Genomic DNA, 10,167 nt, shown 5'->3' with positions numbered 1-10,167 from the left:
AAGAGTCTGAGGAAGGGGATTGTTAAATGCAAGGCCAGCCTGAGCTTAAAAAAAAAAAAAAATCAAAACAAAGCAATTACGTAAGTGAACAAGAATTTTAAGATGATTTCCCCAACTAGTACTTCTCCATCCAACATTTTGTTTTTGTTTTTGTTTTTTTGAGGGGGATGGTTAGTTTTTTGAGACAGGGTCTAGGCTTATAACTCAGACTAACCTTAAACTCATCAAGGCTAACAAACTCCTGATCATCCTCCTGCCTCTACCTTCTAGTTGCTGGGATTTTCTTCTTGTTCTTTTTTTTTTTTTAATTTTTAATTAATTATTTATTTATTTGAGAGCGACAGACACAGAGAGAAAGACAGATAGAGGGAGAGAGAGAGAGAATGGGCGCGCCAGGGCTTCCAGCCTCTGCAAACGAACTCCAGACGTGTGCACCCCCTTGTGCATCTGGCTAACGTGGGACCTGGGGAACCGAGCCTCGAACCGGGGTCCTTAGGCTTCACAGGCAAGCACTTAACCGCTAATCCATCTCTCTAGCCCCCCCTTTTTTAAATAATATTTTGTGTATTTATTTATGAGAGAGAGGCTTTCAGACTCTCAGCTGTACCTCCCATTGTCATAAGTGTGTTGGGATCGCAGGTTCATGTGCCACTTTACATCTGACTTTACATAGTTGCTGGGGAAGGATTAAACTGAGGTCAGTAGGCTTGCAAGCAAGTGCTTTAACCACTGAGCATCTCCCCACCTATCAGCTTTTTTTTTTTTTTTTTTTTGGTTTGTTTTTTCAAGGTAGGGTTTTGCTGTAGTCCAGGATGACCTGGAATTTTACTAGGTAGTCTCAGGGTGACCCCAAATACTCATGATCCTCCTATCTCTGTCTCTCAGCTGCTGGTATTAAAGTCATATGCCACCACACCTGGCTCCATAAGCTTTAAAAAAAAAAATTTTTTTTTTTGAGGCACTGTCTCATATGGTCCAGACTGTCCTCAGACTTGCTGCTATAGTTGTGAATGCCTGATCTTCCTTACTGGGACTTCAGTTGCTGGAGCTACAGGGGTATACCACCATACATAGCTTCTAATCTTTTAAACAAATATAGTATTCAAAAGTTTCTCAGCCTTTTTGAAGGTAATCTGATGAATTCTTAATGAATTTTCTGCTCAATAAATGGAGGCACAATCTTAAAAACAATTGAGGACAATGGGGTCTTCTCTGGTGCCATTAATGGCTCATATTGTGGAGTTTGGCTTGAGGTAGCCAGTGAACATTCAAAATATTTAACAGAAGCCCCAAGAAACTCCCACATGAGTGACTATAGCCAATCACAAGATGGAATTTATTATCTCTGAATCTCCTAGCTAAGAAAGAAAGGGACAGGGTAAAGAGGAGTCTTTCTAACCTGTGCATCTTATCCATTTCCACCTTGAGTTGATGAAGGCAGGAGGACCTGTATCTGCTTGTGCTGCCTGGTGCTGCAGGAAGTATACACACTTGGGGTCAGGGCCTTTAGACACAGAGGACCCACAATCCCAAGTGCCACTGTTTGACAGTCTTTGTGTGTGTATGTCTGCTGTCTTCTGTGAAGACTCCTTCCAGCATGGTGCATGCCTATAATCCCAGCACTTGGGTAGTGGAGGCAGGAGAATCAGAGTTCAAGGCCACCTTTAGCTACATAGCAAGTCAATGCCAGTTTGGACCCAAACACAGACCAACAAACTAAGACCTCTAGCTTGGTGTTTAGGGAGCTTCAACACTCATACAAATCATCTGGGGATCTTACCAAGAATGCCAGTTCTGCCAGGCCAGGCTGAGCATGCATATCTGTAATCCCAGCACTTGGAATGTGGACGCAGGAGGATAGGGAGTTTAAGGCCAGCCTGGGTTACGTGACGCTGTCTCAAACAAATAAAGGTGCGTGTGGAGGGCTGGGGATATAATTCAGTTGGTAGAGGAAAGAAATAAAAAAAAAATTCATAGTGGCTGGAGAGATGGCTTAGCAGTTAAGCGCTTGCCTGTGAAGCCTAAGGACCCTGGTTCAAGGCTCGATTCTCCAGGACCCACGTTAGCCAGATACACAAAGGGGCACACGTGTCTGGAGTTCCTTTGCAGTGGCTGGAAGCCCTGGTGTGCCCATTCTCTCTCTCTATCTGCCTCTTTCTCTCTCTGTCACTCTCAAATAAATAAATAAAAATGAACAAAAAAATTTTAAAAAAAATTCATAGAATCAAATGATAATAAGAACACAACATACCAAAACCTTTGGGACACAATGAAAGCAGTCCTAAGAGGGAAATTCATAGCTTTATAAGTGCCTATATTAAGAAATTAGCCAGACATGATGACTCACACCTTTAATCCCAGCATTTGGGAGGCAGAAGTAGGTGGATCACTGTGAGTTCAAGGTCACCCTGAGACTACAGAGTGAATTCCAGGTCAGCCTGGGCTAGAGTGAGACTTTACCTCGAAAAACCAATAAAAAAAAAGAGAAAAGAAATTAGAAGCCACATGTCATGGTGCATGCCTTTAATCCCAGCACTTGGGAGGCAAAGATAGGAGGATCTCTTTATGAGTTCAAGGCCACCCTGAGACTACATAATGAATTCCAGGTCAGCCTGAGCTAGAGTGAGACCCTACCTGTAGAAAAAAAAAATTAGAAAGTAAACAACTTAATGCTTCACCTTAAAAATCAGTAGACAGGGCTGGAGAGATGGCTTAGCGGTTAAGCGCTTGCCTGTGAAGCCTAAGGACCCCGGTTCGAGGCTCGATTCCCCAGGACCCACGTTAGCCAGATGCACAAGGGGGCGCACGCGTCTGGAGTTCGTTGCAGTGGCTGGAGGCCCTGGCGCGCCCATTCTGTCTCTATCTATCTGCCTCTTTCTCTCTCTGCCACTCTCAAATAAATAAAAATATGTTTAAAAATAAAAAAATAAAAATAAATAAAAAAATCAGTAGACACTAGCCAGGCGTGGTGGCACACACCTTTAATCCAAGCACTCAGGAGGCAGAGGTAGGAAGATCACAGTGAGTTCGAGGCCACCCTGAGACTATATAGTAAATTCCAGGTCAGCTTGGGCTAGAATGAGACCCTACCTCAAAAAAAAAAAAAAAAAAATCAGTAGACAGGCTGGAGAGATGGCTTAGCGGTTAAGGCACATGCCTGTGAAACCTAAGGACTCAGGTTCGATTCTCTAGACCCCATGTAAGCCAGATGCACATGGTGGCACATGCATCTGGGGTTCATTTACAGTGGCTAGAGGCCCTAGTGTGCCCATTCTCTCCCTCTCTCTCTCAATAATAACAAACAAATAAAATATTTTTTAAAAATCAGCAGGAAGAAAATAAGCATTAGGGCAGAAATTAATGAAATAAAACCCAAAAAAATCCAAGGAATCAATGAAACAAAGAGTTGGTTCTTTGAAAGGATAAATAAGATTGATAAGCCCTTAGCAAATATGACCAAAAGAAAGAGAGAAGAGACACAAAGTAATGAAATTAGAGATGAAAAAGGCACCATTATAACAGATACCAGAGAAATTCAAAAATCATAGGGACATACTATAAGAACATATACACCACTGTTTGAAAATCTGAAAGAAATGGATGATTTCCTTGATTTATATGGCCAACCAAAATTAAATCAAAATGAGATTATCGACTTAAATAGACTTATAACAAGTGTGGAGATTCAAGCAGTTATTAAAAAAAGTCCAGACCCAGATGGATTCACTGGTGAATTTTACCAGACCTTCATGGAAAAACTGACACCAATGCTTCTCAAACTTTTCCATAAAATAGAAAAGGAAGGAATCCTTCCAAACTCCTTCTATGAAGCCGCCATCATCAGAATACAAGAATATATCAGAAAGATCATGCACCTTGACCAAATAGGTTTTATCCCAGAGATGTAAGGATGGTTCATCATGCGCAAATCAATAAATGGACTGAAGGTTGAAAATCACATTATCATGTCACTAGATGCAGAAAAAGCATTTGACAAAATCCAACATCTCTTCATGATAAAAGTCCTACAGAAACTGGGGATAGAAGGAACATAATACAGGTTATTTATGACAAACCTACAGCCAACCTAATACTAAATGGAGAAAAACTTGAAGCTTTTCCACTAAAATCAGGAACAAGACAAGGGTGTCCACTGTCCTCACTTTTTATTTCATATAGTACTGGATGTCCTAGCCATAGCAATAAGGCAAGAGACACTCATAAAACAGATCCAAATTAGAAAGGAAGAGATCAAGTTATTATTTGCAGATGACATGATTCTCTACATAAAGGACCCTCAAGACTCTACCTGCAAACTATTAGAGCCGACAAAACACTTTATAGCAATGTAGTAGGATACAAAATAAACACACAGAAATCAGTAGCCTTTCTATATGCTAACAACAAACACAAAGAGGATGAAATCAGAGAATCACTCTCATTCACAATTGCTTCAATACAAATAAAATACCTTGGAATAAACCTAACCAAGGAAGTGAAGGATCACTACAATAGAAATAGAAATTAAAACACTCAAGCAGAAATTGCAGAAGACACTAGGAAATGGAAAGACATCCCTTGTTCTTGGATTGAAAGAACCAATATTGTGAAAGTGGCAATCTTACCAAAAGCAATCTGCACATTTAATGCAATCCCCATCAAAATTCCAATAGCAAGCCAGGCATGCTGGTGCACACCTTTGATCCCAGCACTTTTGGGAGGCAGAGGTAAGAGGATCGCCATGAATTTGAGGCCACCCAGAGACTACATAGTGAATTCCAGGTCAGCCTGAGCTAGAGTGAGACCCTACCTTGAAAACCAGAAATAAAATTTCCAATGGCATTCTTCATGGGAATAGAAAAAAACAATCATAAAATTAATTTGGAAGCACAAAAAACCTCAAATATCTGAAACAATTTTTTTTTTTTTTTTGAGGTAAGGTCTCACTCTGGCCCAGGCTGACCTGGAATTCACTATGTAGTCTCAGGGTGGCCTTGAACTCTCGGCGATCCTCCTAACTCTACCTCCTGAATGCTGGGATTAAAGGCATGTGCCACCATGCCCAGCTCTAAAACAATTTTGAGCAACAAAAATAAGGCTGGTGTTATCACCGTACTTGATTTTAACCTATATTACAGAGTCATAGTAACAAAAACAGCATGGTACTGGCACAAAAACAGACATGTAGATCAGTGGAACTGAATGGAGGACCCAGACATAAGTTCAGGTAGCTATAGCCACCTGATCTTCGACAAAAATGCCAAAAATACTCACTGGAGAAAAGAGCCTCTTCAGCAAGTGGTGCTGGGAAAACTAGATATGTATCTGTAAAAGGATGAAAATAGATCCTTATCTCTCTCCATGCACAAGAATTAAGTCCAAATGGATCAAAGACCTTAATAAATGCTGAAACTGTGGTCTTGTTTCAGGTGCCCCCTATAAACTTACGTGTTCTGAATGCTAGGTTCCCAGCTGATGGACATTTGGGAATTAATGCCTCCTGGAGGCAGTATATTGTTGGGGGGGGGGCAAGCTTATGGGGGTTATAGCCAGTTTCCCTGTGCCAGTGTTTGGCACACTCTCCTGTTGCTATTGTCCACTTTATGTGGACCATGGGGTGATGTCTACCCTCTGCTCATGCCATTGTTTTCCTCTTCCATCATGGAGCTTCCCCTTGAGCCTATAAGCCAAAATAAACTTTTTATCCCAAGCTGCTCTTGGTTGGGTGATTTCTTCCAGCAATGTGAACCTGACTGCAACAAACTGCTGGAGGAAAAAGTAGGGGAAACTCTTCAACATATTGGTCATGGCAAAGACTTTCTGAATAAAACCCCAGTTGCTCAGGAAATAAAACCACAGATCAACTACTGGGGCCTCGTGAAATTACAAAGCTTTTGTACAGCAAAGGACACTGTCTATACAGCAAAGAGGCAACCTACAGAATGGGAGAAAATCATTGCCAGCTATATATCTAACACAGGATTAATATTCAAAATATACCAAGAACTCAAAGAACTCAAAAAACTAAATAATAAGATATCAAACAACCCAGGTTAAAAAAAAAAGGGGGGGGGGCTATGGAACTAAATAGAGAGTTCTCCAAAAAAGAAATACAGATGGCATATAAACATCTAAAAAAAAGTTCTACATCCCTAGTCATCAGGGAAATGCAGATTAAAACTACGTCGAGATTCCATCTCACTCCTGTCAGAATGGCTACCATCATAAAGACCAATGACCATAAATGCTGGCAAGGGTGTGGAAAAAGAGGAACCCTTCTACATTGTTGGTGGGAATGCAATCTGGTCCAGCCATTGTGGAAATCAGTGTGGAGGTTCCCAAGGAAGCTAAACATAGATCTACCATATGAGCCAGCTATAGCACTCCTAGTCATATATCCTAAGGACTCATCTCATTACCATAGAGATACTTGCTCAACCATGCCTAGTTGCTTCCATTCCCTGCCATCTTGTTACTTACCTCAGCTACTCAGTATTTGTCAAACTCGCCATACTTCAATGCCTTGCTACCTGATTCCATATGTTGGCCCGCTTACAATCTACCGACACGGGCTCAGATTATGAATTCACTGGCTTCAAGCGGGGGGCTAAAGAGAGGAAATTCAGTCTATTCTAGCTAAAGTAGGCTGTCTGTTACTCAGGAGGGAAAGCTCAAATGTCAGGGCAGGGAAGGGCTAGCAACCTCCCCACCACCTTCTGAAATCCCACTCTCCGTGGGCACAGGTAAAGGAGGCAGTTTCTCCGCAAGTCTTCCTATCTCTGTTGAGCTTTTTCCAAGACATTGAGTGCTCTCAAGTCCTACTGTCGCTCTTTGGCTTTGTGAACTCATGATCTGTTACTTGTTCTAGTCTCATTCTAAACACTCCTGAGCTGTGGACACGTGATTCCCCTTCCTATATGCAGTTTGATGAGCATAGTATATACATTTAGCCAGACAACAGCAGACGTTACACCCCTAGGGCTCATGACTACCTCTGTTCTAAGTTTTCAGTATCAGGGATGTATTCCCTTCCCATGGAGCAGGCCTCCAGTCCAATTAAAGGGCAGTTGGTTTCCACTGTGACAGACGTGCCACTATTGCATCCATTGGCTCATTTAGCCTGGCTGGCCAAATATCAGGCTTGCAGTGTCTACTGTTGAGTATCTTCACTGGTGCTTTCTCTTTCTCCCATTGAACTGCATGCAGAATGGCTTCTTCCAGCTTTCTGTCAACTGGTCTAAATGGAGGAGGTTATCAGCTCAGTTCCAGCAGGATTTCTCAGTGGCCTTGCAGCCCAAGTATATTGAGTCTTCAGCAATAGGGTCTTACCATCTATTCCTGGTGGGAAACCAAGGGCCTTGGCACTGGCCTATAATGTTTTGGGGGCATCAAGGACATCCCTGGCCAACAACTCACTGGAATGTATCCCATCCCTGGCACTGAAAATTTTCTAGCAACAATCTACGGCTCCTGAGTTCTTGTTTTTCACTTTTGTTTCTTACTTAAATTTTCCTTCTCTCTCTCTCTCTCTCTCTCTCTCTCTCTCTCTCTCTCTCTCTCTCTCTTTCTCTCTCTCTCTCTTTGGGTAGTGTCTCCCTCTAGCCCAGGCTGACCTGAAATTTACTATATAGTCTCAAGCTGGCCTCAACTTAAAGTGATCCTCCTATCTCTGCCGCCCAAGTGCTGGGATTAAAGGTGTGCGCCACCATGCCTGGCTCACTCTTGTTCCTTTAACTGTGCATTCATTCTCCCCCCCCCCCCTTGACTACTGATAATAATTGTAGAGAATTGTGGTTTGGAGAAGATGAATAGCTTTCCAGCACTTGATAATTCCTGGTATAGTTAAGTTGAAACCCAACTCTTTGATTCCCAAAGCTTATGCATGCTGGGCTCCTGTCATTTCATCTGCCCACACTGGGGTCATTTTTGTCTTAATTATCCACTGTCCATGTCAGCATTATGCATTCATTTTTGTGTGCAAAGCTTGGGACATATATGTTGGTCTACAGCCTAAGACCCTTTGGCTTCCAGTAAAACCAGTGAGATCTATAATACATATGTTACCATTTAACATATAAAGTATATATTACATTCACACGTCAAAATATATTAACATATTGGCATATATTATATATGTATAATATGTGCATAATATATGGCACCTGTGCTTTTTTTGTGTGTATATGCATATGCAAATGCATATATATACACAAACTATAATATATCAAAGCCGTGTTATGAATAACCTCAGTTGATACATAGGACAAAATCTTGGTTTTTTTTTTTTTTCTTAATTTTTTGATTTCCAGCTGACCTGGAATTCACTGTGTTCTTTCAGGGTGGTCTCGAACTCACTGCAGTTCTCCCACCTCTGCCTCCGTGGTGCTGGGATTAAAGGTGTACACCACCATGCCTGACAGGACAAAATCTTTATAAATGATATCATTTCGCTATGGCTAAGCTAGTTTCCATACTGATGAGAACCTTTACTCGATAGGAGGGCATAAATCACTCCAAGGATAGATGGAATTCTGATTGAAAAATCTTGGGAGTCACTACCTAATTCCTCAAGAGCATTTAACAAATGTATCTAGGACAGGCATGGTGGCACACACCTTTAATCCCAGCACTTGGGAGGCAGAGGTAAGAGTATTGCCATGAGTTCAAGGCCACCCTGAGACTATATAGTGAATTCCAGATCAGCCTGGACTAGTAAGACCCTACCTCAAACAGAAGAAAGTGTGTGTGTGTGTGTGTGTGTGTGTGTGTGTGTGTGTGTGTTTTCAAGGTAGGGTCTCACTCTAGATCCTCCTACTTCTGCCTCCCAAGTGATGGGATTAAAAGCGTGAGCTACCACACCCAGCAAGTGGTCCCATGTTTTATAAGAGGATAAGCTGTGCTCTGACTCCCTACTTACATGGTGGAGTGCACCTGCCCTGTGGCCTGCTGCTGGCGAGGGTGTGGGCCCGGTGTTCCTCAGCCCAGCTGGGACCTCAACTTCCACTTCAGGTAGGATAAGGAGGCCCTTGATGGGCTTGTGGGTGGCCAGAATGCCATAGGTGCCCTGCTGTGAGGCACAAGATGACAGCAAGGCACAGGGTGGCCTAGTAGACCCTTTGGTTTTCCCCGTCCTTCAGCACTGAGTTGTGTTTGGTCAAACTAGCTGAGCCACTGTTGAGTGAAGGTAGGAAATTGTAGCTCATTATTTTTGTTCTGAAGAGTCAGAGCATGTAATACTGTGTTAATAAAGGCAGGCCAGTCAGGTAGCTGACAAGTGTGTTAGGATCAGCCATTGGCACTTTGTTCACCTAGAGGTACATTTGGAGACAATGTTCATAGTTTCACACTTGGGTAGTCTCAGATGTTTCCTCTTTCTCTCTCTCTCTTCTGTTTCTCTTAGACAGGGTCTTGGTACATAGCCCTGGTCAGCCTTGACCTTGTGACAATCCTCCAGTCTCTTCCTCCAAAGTGCTGGGATATAGATGTGTGGGAGCATTCCAGGATGAAAACCAGGGGGCACACCTTAGTTCATTCTGTTTTCTAAGGGCAGAATTCCCATCTTGGTCTCTCAGACTGATGTGCCCCACCACAGGTTAGGCCTCCCTCAGCTCCCACTGGCTCTCAGGTTTGACCCTGTGCATGTGGAGTGGTTTGGGGGCCTCAAAGCATTTGCTTTGCTGATGTGTCCCCAATAGCAGACAAAGCCTCACTGCCCTCAATCCCCTTTCTTTCTTTTGAAGAATCAATTTTTTATGGTACTTGCCTTGATTTCATACTATTCAAATCTGTATTTTTGTGTGTAGAGGGTAATAATTTTCTCAGCACTAATTGCTAATAAATATTGTATTAAATTGTCATGAAGAAGTTCTTGTTTAATAAATAGATGTGTAAAAATAAAAACAAATGTTTAAAAAGTTTCTAGGAATTGATGTTTCTTTTACTACATAAAAACTTGCTTTCAAAAACTTAATTCCATAATTCTTTACTTACAATTCTAGAGTGTGAAAAGCTTTTAAAGCTAAAAGATACTCCCTGAACTTGGCATCAAAACTTATTTGCCAGAAAAAAACAAACCTGACTTAAACTGACCTAAGACTCAGTGGTCACAACATTCTGTCCAACGTATCTCCTGTGGGCTGATGTCCTGTTGCTTTTCTTGTTCTTTCA

The sequence above is a fragment of the Jaculus jaculus genome, chromosome 2, assembly GCF_020740685.1.
Source record: "Jaculus jaculus isolate mJacJac1 chromosome 2, mJacJac1.mat.Y.cur, whole genome shotgun sequence".
Taxonomy (NCBI): Eukaryota; Metazoa; Chordata; class Mammalia; order Rodentia; family Dipodidae; genus Jaculus; species Jaculus jaculus.
Note: the sequence above shows the minus strand (reverse complement) of the source record.